The sequence below is a fragment of the Adiantum capillus-veneris genome, chromosome 10, assembly GCF_014529385.1.
Source record: "Adiantum capillus-veneris isolate H3 chromosome 10, ASM1452938v2, whole genome shotgun sequence".
NCBI lineage: Eukaryota > Viridiplantae > Streptophyta > Polypodiopsida > Polypodiales > Pteridaceae > Adiantum > Adiantum capillus-veneris.
The window spans coordinates 57,718,661-57,728,356 of NC_140940.1; the positions used below are offsets into that span (position 1 = coordinate 57,718,661).

Here is a 9,696-nt window from a genome sequence, read left to right on the forward strand (position 1 = left end):
AATTTCAGGACGATCTTCCTAGTATGCCTCCGCCCAGAGCGGTAGACCATGCCATAGATCTATATCCAGGAGAAACACCTTATTCAAGGGCTCCATATAGGTTCAATATTGATGAGCTTAAAGAGATCAAGATACAACTTGATGATCTTTTGAAAAAGGGTTTCATTAAACCTAGTGTATCTCCTTGGGGTAGTCCTGTGTTATTCCAAAAGAAAAAGGATGGTACCTATAGGTTATGCATTGACTATAGGGGATTAAGCAAACAGAACATTAAGAACAAATATCCTCTTCCTCATATAGATGAATTGCTTAGCCAATTGAGTGGTGTCACAATATTTTCGAAGATTGACCTTCGTTCTGGCTACCATCAAATCCACATTAAGGTCGAGGACATTCTAAAGACTGCTTTTCGTACACGTTATGGGCATTATGAATTTACAGTTCTTGCTTTTGGTTTGACTAATGCACCACAACTTTCATGTGTTTACTGAATAGTATTTTTCACCCATATCTTGATGACTTCATTTTGGTATTCTTGGATGATATTTTTGTGTATTCTAAGAATGAAGAAGATCATGCATTGAATTTAAAGAAAACATTTGAAGTTTTGCGTGAACATAAATTGTATGCCAAAGCAAGTAAGTGCGCTTTTGTAAAGGATCAGATTGTGTATCTGGGAAGAGTGATTTCTAAAGAGGGGATTCACATTGATCTTGATAAAGTTAAGACTATTGTGGAGTGGCCAATACCTAAGTCATTAAGGGATATAAAAAGCTTTATGGGTCTAGCACAATATGAGAGAGCACACATTAAATATTTCTCTAAGATAGCAAGTCCTTTGACCGAATTGACCAAGAAAGACAAGGGTTTTGTGTGGACTTCTAGCTGTGAGGCTGCTTTTGAGACCCTGAAGGCGAAAATAGCGAAAAATTATGTTTTAAAAGTTCTTGAGATGGGCAAACCATTTGTTGTATCCTGTGACGCTAGTGGTGAACAATTAGGTTGTGTTTTGACACAAGAAGGAAGAGTGGTTTCATATGAGTCTAGAAAATTAAGACGACATGAGTTGAACTATGCAACACACGATCTAGAATTGCTTGATATTATTCATGCATTGAAGCATTGGCGTCATCTTTTGCTAGGCGTAAAATTTGAATTGCGTACTGATCATCGAAGCTTGAAGTATATTTTCACTCAGCCATTGTTAAATAACAGACAAAGAAGATGGATTGAATTGCTGGCTGAGTATGACTTTGATTTGAAGTATTTGTGTGGAAAAGAAAATAAAGTTGCAGATGCATTGAGTCATAGGCCTATGTGTAATTTGTTGACTGTTGTGCGGTCTAATTTGATTGATGATATACATGCTGAGGTTGAAAATGATTCTTTTTATATACCTATATTGAAATTCTTGCATGAAAATATTGGTGAGATTTATGAGAACAGATATCACTTGTATAAGGGAAATCTGTATTATTATGACCTCTTGTGTATTCTGCAAATTCTGCTTTTAAGAGTCAAATTCTGCATGAGTGTCATAATTCACCTTTTTCTAGTCATCCTGGATTAAATAAGACATATATGAAAAGATTAAAAGTTTATTATTTTGGCCGCATATGAAATTGGATGTTAAGAATTATGTGCGTGAGTGCTTTCAATGTCAACAAGTTAAGATTGAACATAAGAGGATGCCTGGTGACCTTCAACCCTTAGACATTCCTTTATAGAAGTGGGAGTCTATATCCATGGACTTTATCATTAGACTTCCTACTACTCGTGGAGGGTATGATTCGATCTTTGTGGTGGTAGATAGACTCACAAGACAAGCTCACTTCTTTTCTGTAAAAATAACTGATACTGCATTGACCATTGCACGCTTGTTTGTGAAAGAGATATTTCGTTTGCATGGCATGCCCAAGAGCATAGTGTCTAACAGAGATTCTAAGTTCACTTCTCATTTCTGGAGAGCGACTTTTGACTCTATAGGTACCCAGTTACGCATGTCTACTGCTTTTCATCCTCAAACTGATAGGAAAACGGAGAGAGTGAATCGTATTTTAGAAGATATGTTACGAATGTATGTCATTGAAAACCAATCTAATTGGAATGAATATCTACCTTTGGTTGAATTTGCATATAACAGTTCATATCATTCATCTATTAGGATGACTCCGTTTGAGGCAATGTATGGCTATAATTGTCCCACACCTATTAATTTTCTTAATTCAAAGAATAAGGTGGAGCTGTCATATGAGATGCTTGAGAAAATGGATAGCGAGTTGGCCAAAATCAGGGGGAATATTAGAGAAGCTCAAAAGAGACATAAATTGTATTATGACAAGAAACATCATATTATGGAGTATGAAATTGGTGATATGGTTTTGTTAAAGGTTATTCCTGAGAAGTCTCATTTGATTCTTGGAAAGGATAAAAGATTGTCTCCATGATTTGCTGGGCCATTTAAAATTTTGAAGCGCATTGGTTCATTAGCTTACAAATTGGAATTGCCTTCTCATGTCAAAGTGCATTCTGTATTTCATGTGAGTTTATTAAAAAAGTATGTTTCTAACGTGCATCGTGTTTTACAGGACAATGCTAAGTTGAAAGATGACGGAACATTGACAGTAGAACCAGACTTAGTGCTAGATAGGCGTGTTAAACATCTAAGAAATAGAGACATTGTAGAAGTTTTGATTAAGTGGCAGAACATCCAGGACGATGCATCATGGGTTGATCTTAGTGTTTTACAAAGTGAATCTCCCTCTTTCCAACTCTAAGGACAGAGTTAGTTTTGATAAGGGGAGAATATAATAGGACTAATTTTTTTAAGTTCTTAAAGTCGAAAAGAATGTAGTAGGGCATATCGTTCGTTTAGCACGATTTGAAAGATTGTTGAATAGTCTATTAAATAGAGCTTATATGAATGAGTTTGAGATATTAAGAGACAACATATATTCTTTTTTTAAAATAATACACTAAAGACGTATTTGATAAAAATTAATGAATAACAAATAGTCTATCTATGAACAGTAAATTTGAGATTTTTATTAATATTAGTGTTTTATATTTATGTGTTTTAGCTTAAAATGCATGGGTAGGCTTAAAATAAGTTGAAAAAAGTAGTGGAGACCCAAAAATAGAGGTTTTATGAGTCACGACCTAAAAGTTACGTTGTCAACCAAAGAAAAACGTTTTTTCGCAATTCTGTCCGAGTTGCGTTGTAGACTAGACCTATTCCCATCGTTTTGAGTACTTGGATTGCTCTGTTCTGAGTTCGTTTGTAAAAGTTATGATGAAAACAAACAGAAGGCAGCAGCAGTGTAGTATATACAAGGACAGGCAAACATACAACATCATACAGCTCTCCTTGCTATCAACCGAGAAGTGGATTTGTTTCTTCATGGTGGACTATTGCAATTGAGATTATGAAGGTACATGATTGTGTTTTTTTACTTTGATTATCATGTTGAATTGGTTGCACGAGTATGTTCTTTTGGCTATTTTGTAGGCGATGCAAAGATCAATGTGTGAAACAAGATCTGTGCAAAGTGTCATGATAAAAATCTAACAGTTACGGATCGCTTAGCGATCACGTTATTATTTTATTCTCGCAGGTATACTTGGTGCGAAAATCGAGTTGATCGAACGCTTAAAAAGCGGTTATTTTGAGAAGTCGCGGGCTTTTCGAGGAAAAGAAGAATAAAAGCACGACGGGTGGTGCGTTTGGGGATCATTCACAGATCTCTTCTGCGAGTGTGAGTGCGAGTGCGAGTGCGAGTGCGAGTGAGACGCTGCATGCAAGCGGATTGAAGCTCGGGGGTGGTCGGGAGGTTCGAGCTCCGTACAACGGAGTGCGCCCATATTCAATTGCTCCTCTGTTGTATCAAAACTCTACAAAAATTCATCAATACAAAGATCTCTTTCTCTATCTTTTGTTGTCCATCTCTATTATTCTGTTCCTATGACAGTGAAGAGTAAAGTGGGTCCCACAAGTCTCTAGCTAAACATTCACAAACTAGAACTAATCACAAAACATAATTAACAATGAGAGACACACATTCTTCTCTAATCAAACCCCAAGCATACACACAGTCCAACACCTAGAGAGAGTGAAGAGTAAAGTGGGTCCCACAAGTCTCTATCTAAACATTCACAAACTAGAACTAATCACAAAACATAATTAACAATGACAGACACAATCTTCGTATCTACACACTAATGACTTGCCTACAAGCAATAGAAGTATAAACCCATTCCCACATGCATTCCATGCTCCAAACATACAACAAGGATCAATTGTAAGTATTCTATTTATGGAAGCAAGAATTGAATTTACAAATGGACTGACGATTAATCATGGACAACAAGGTAATCACAATGTATTCGACCCGTTCACAGCAAAAAAGAGCCATAGTTTGCCACCTCACATGGGACTCAGCATAAACAAATAGCACAATCACCTCGATTAGTGTTCTTTCACGTGATATGACAACACACATAATTATTACAACTTAATAACAAAATGACAAGGGACCAAAAAAACCAAACCACCACGCTATGATTTTGCAAACAAATTGTGCCTAAAAGGGCTAAGGCCATGATGATTAAACTAAGAAGCCAAGGACAATTGTCTCCAAGCCAAGCGCTATATTCTTGATACAAAGGTAGGGTGGTCTAGAAGATCACTGTGAAGAAACCAACAAGCTGGAAAAAAAAACCCTAGCTTTGGAAAGATGATGGAGAAAACCACCCAACCATAGATTGTAGAGATTACGAGGATCTCCAACCCCTCGTGCCTAAATATAATGTGCAAACCCTAACTTAGTGAATACTCTCTAGCACCACTACAAGCGCCTCTCGACACTACAACAATGTTAGCCCTACTAGGGCTAAGAACTCACACCCACTAAACCTCAGTCATATCCGTCGGACTCACCTCCCCTAGTGTTGCTACGTCTAATTGAGTCAATGCTCAAGTATTACAAGTTACATAGTAACAAGTCATTTGTTTCTTTCTTAACATGCTCATCTCATGGATCCCACGACATGGGCCTCATAGAGACCCCGTCAGAGATAGTCTTCAGGGTCGTCGTCCTCCAATTTGCACATGCCATCCCGCTCGTACACAACACTTTGCACCTCCTAAACACCTTTTCCAAGACCTTTTAACTTCCCCATGCTTTGACAAGTTCAAACCCTAAGCTTGCAAGGCCCACTGTACTCGCAACTTATCAACCTATTGAGTCCATTCCCATGGCAAAGGTTATCTACACAATAATGACTTGCCTGCAAGCAATAGAAGTATAAACCCATTCCCACATGCATTCCATGCTCCTACCATACAAGGATGAGAGTTAAGCACTGTATTTATGGAAGTTAGATTCAATGTACAAATGGAGTGCACATCAAGGTAATCACAATATATTCAACTCAAGCAAGCATGTTTTCTTCTCTACTCAAACCCCAACCACAACAAGGATGAGTTGCAAGCATGCATTCTTCTCTACTCAAACCCCAAGTACAACAAGGATGAGTTGCGAGCACTATCTATGGAAGCAAGAAATGAATGTACAGATGGACCAACGATTAATCATGCCAACAAGTCTCTAGCTAAAACTAACCACAAAACATAATTAACAATAAGAGACGCACATGGAGAGAAATCCTTTTTTGATTAATTATGCATGTAGACAGACGGTGAGGCTAGAAGGCTCTTTGCAAAGATTCTCAATATACTACTCAACAATTGGCCCTATCCATCCATTAGCTTCTACTGGCTTTTAATAACTTTTTACTCCAGTAAACACACTTGGCTTACCGACAATACAAACCAGGAGATGGCTTAACTACAAATAGGAGCCCAGATGAGCCTAAATGTGACTAGCTTGATTACAAAAGGATTCTTACAAAATAAGCTTTTACGACTGGAAATTTTCCAATCTCCAACTCTTCCCCAGAATTTTTCCATTACATCCTTGCCTCCTCAACATCCCATTCCCGTGTTTTTACGATTGGCATGCAGACTGTTTGTGATGCCTGATATTCCGTCTGCTGAGCTGTCCAGCATTGAGCGGTTGCAGGATGACATTCCAGCCAGTAAAGATGAATGGATGGAGGGCCGAGATCTGCAGCCCTCCAACCCACGACCTTTACGGCAAAGGAAGCCCCCATTTTGAATGTAAAAGTATACTTTGATAAATGGAGCCTTACAAGTGCCTTTCCCCAAGGCAGAGCGCCTTTTAGGTCCGCCTTTCATGGGGGAAAGGTACCTTGTATGTGCATTCACCCTAGAGGTAAGAGGTACCTTGCAGGTGGATTTCCCCACCAAAATAAGCTAGGACAACTCTTAAAGAATGCCATAACTCTTCAAGCTAGGACACCTTGAATTTGAAGCCGTACATGAAATCGAGGTTCATATGGCTCCTCATCCAGTGACCTTCACTTGGTTAGAGGGTTAAATGGCAACTGGTTTGTCCTCCAGCCACCATGTGTCATGGTCTTGTTGCAAAAGCTTTCCTGCTCCCACTTGTGGATGCCATGGCAGCTCTGTATTCATAAAAGGAGGATACCTGGCCACACCAACTTTCCCGGCCCAATCAAAGTCAATGAATTTGATGTCGAAGCCGCCCCCATCGTCTCTTTTGATCATGACATTGGGTGGCCTCATATCGCCATGTGCTACTTGGCAGCCGTCAATCGGGATGGATAAAGCTCGTTTCAATGCTGTAATTATTGCTGCTTGTAGATCATGCTTTGCAGCCCCATCCATAGCTTTGAGCAAAGACAAAGAAGGGTTCCAATCGGCAAGATACTGCATCTCCACCTCCAGCCAGCCCCCTGCGATTGGCTTACAATCATACAAAAGGGGGGCCCAGCCTGCCTCTGCCCAGCTCCTATGGACTTCCTCTCCATACTGCCTGCAATATTTAAAGATCCTGCGTTCTCCATCGTCACGAGTGACAATGAAGATCAATTTGTTGCCAATCCTGACACTCCACCTCCCCTGCAAAGGATAGGGAATATCCTTGGGGTGATTGTGTTAACCGATGGATGTGCTTCTATATAGTAGGAGTGCAAGGCAGTTAGTCCCTTCTTCAAAGCGCACATGGCCCTGCAGAGTGTAGCCATATCCGTCCGGTCATGCTCAGTGTAGAAGCAGTTCATGAAGGGAGTGAGAGGCTGCCATGCCACTTTCTCAAAAAATACGAGACCTCCTATCCTGATGGTGGCGCCAATGACTTCAATGAAGAAGCATGGAAGCAGCTCTGTTTCAGCATGTAGTGAGCCGACATGTAAGGCAAAAGATTGAAGCCCCAGTGCCAATGTGCCTCCCTTTTCCAACTTTAGCTCCCCCAAGGCTGCCCAGTTGTCACCTGCTATTACTGTTGCATCGGTCATAACTTTTTTCGTTTGACATGTAATCATATCTACTGCAACAGGATGACCAAGAAAACCTCCCATTTTCCGGTTAAAAGCAAACTGGAACTCTGCTTCATTATGAAACACCTGCGCCCTGCCTAACACACTGAAGCAAAGCTCTGCGACAAAGTTGCAAACATCATCATCAAGTGGGGCACTCACATTGCTGAAATCATCAAGAAACTCCCCAAACAAGGGGTTGGCTAACGAGAGGGGAAGAGGCGGCTGTGCAACAGCAGGGAAGCAACACTCGTATAACGGCTCGTCAACCCGCATCTGAACCTTGTGCAGTCCCTCTTTCTCCACAGACGAAGGGGGGCCCTCAGAAAGGACCCTGTCAATGTAGGTCGGAGCAGAGAGATCTGCATGCAGCAGAGTTAGGCATACGCATTAAAAGCTAATGAAGCCAAGCATTGTGTTACCTTGTATTAGAGTTTCCATCTCCTTGATCTGGGAACAGATGGTCCCCACTTCATCAAGCCCTTCTGCTTGTACTAGAGATTTGATCTCCTCTCGTAGAGATTCGATCTTCTCTCGGTCCCGACGGAGGAGCTCTCGCTCCACACTTTCTGCTTTTACTATATTGAATGTAAGAGTAACCAGAGCGGAACGTAGATCTTTTATCTGCTCGTCAAGCTGGTCACGTCTGGCAAGTTTGCGCTGCAGTAGCAAGAGATGCTCCTGTGCATCTGCCAATTGCACGGCCTTCCGCTTTCGGTTCGCCGAGCTCATCTTGAACAAACCCTACAAAAGTATGGCGAGTCTTATAAGAGAGCTTCCACGCGGCATTCTCACGTGGGATATTAAAAGGAAATTAAAGTTTAGTTTCTATTTTTTCATTATATAAAAGCCTTCATGTTCCTAAACTTTGCAAAACTTTTGCATTTTTGCAAAAGTTTATGGAACGCATCCTTTCCTCCAGAAATTCCCTCTTACCACCTTGAGTGTGGATTTTGAAACCCACCTTGTGGAGGCACTCTAAACAACTCGTCGGGTCCTTAAATTTGACCATTAGCTGCACGTGTGTGTGTGCGCGCGCATGCCTCTGGTCGTTCTTCTTGTGCACTTTTCCTAGGTATGAGGAGAGCGATCGGGAGGGCCCTACCCGACTCCTAAAACAAAAAATACAATGTGTATGTGAGTGTGTGTGAACTACTGAAGCTCTCTCTCCCAAGTGTGGTAGATTGGTTATGTCATTTCCCTCTTGAAAAACAGGTCTTGAGTTCAACTCTCCTCGTCGGTTAGATCTTTAAGGTCTCTTAGGAGAGTTTCCTATGACGTTAAAATTCTCTTCTTCTCGGGGGTGTGTGTGTGTGTGTGTGTGTGTGTGTGTGTGTGTGTGTGTGTGTGTGTGTGTGTGTGTGTGTGTGTGTGTGAGAGAGAGAGAGAGAGAGAGAGAGAGAGAGATAATAAGAAGAGGAAAATGGTATAACCTTTCTATCACCCAAGTGTGGTAGATTGTTATGCCATTTTCCTCTTGAATAACAGGTCTTGAGTTCAACTCTCCTCGTCGTATAGATCTTTAAGGTCTCTTGGGATAGTTTCCTACGACGTCAAACTCCTCTTCTTCTCGGGTGTGTGTGTGGGTGTGTGTGCATGTGATAGTAAGAAGAGGAAAATGGTATAACCTTTCTATCACCCAAGTGTGGTAGATTGGTTAACGGGTCTTGAGTTCAACTCTCCTCGTCGTTTAAGGTCCCTTGGGATAGTTTCCTACGACGTTAAAATTCTCTTCTTCTCGTGTGTGTGTGTGTGTGTGTGTGTGTGTGTGTGTGTGTGTGTGTGTGTGTGTGTGTGTGTGTGTGTGTGTGTGTGTGTGAGAGAGAGAGAGAGAGAGAGAGAGAATAAGAAGAGGAAAATGGTATAACCTTTCTATCACCCAAGTGTGGTAGATTGGTTATGCCATTTCCCTCTTGAATAACAGGTCTTGAGTTCAACTCTCCTCATCGGATAGATCTTTAAGGTCTCTTGGGAGAGTTTCCTACGACGTCAAAATTCTCTTCTTCTGGGTTGTGTGTGTGGGTGAGTGTGAGTGTGATAATAAGAAGAGGAAAATGGTATAACCTTTCTATCACCCAAGTGTGGTAGATTGGTTATGCCATTTCCCTCTTGGATAACAGGTCTTGAGTTCAACTCTCCTCGTCGGATAGATCTCTAAGGTCTCTTGGGATACGACGTTAAAATTCTCTTCTTCTCGGGTGTGTGTGTGGGGGTGTGTGTGTGTGTGTGTGTGATAATAAGAAGAGGAAAATGGTATAACCTTTCTATCACCCAAGT

General features: G+C 40.9%; 1 pseudogene across 1 annotated transcript; it reads right to left on the reverse strand.

Moving 5' to 3' along the window:
- Positions 1-5,653: 5,653 nt before the first annotated feature.
- LOC147448903 (uncharacterized) lies at positions 5,654-8,160 on the reverse strand (annotated as a pseudogene). Its single transcript, XR_015189521.1, has 2 exons — positions 7,842-8,160; positions 5,654-7,781 (listed from the first exon to the last, which is right to left on the reverse strand). The product of XR_015189521.1 is annotated as an uncharacterized LOC147448903 (transcript).
- Between the last annotated feature and the right edge of the window lie 1,536 nt (positions 8,161-9,696).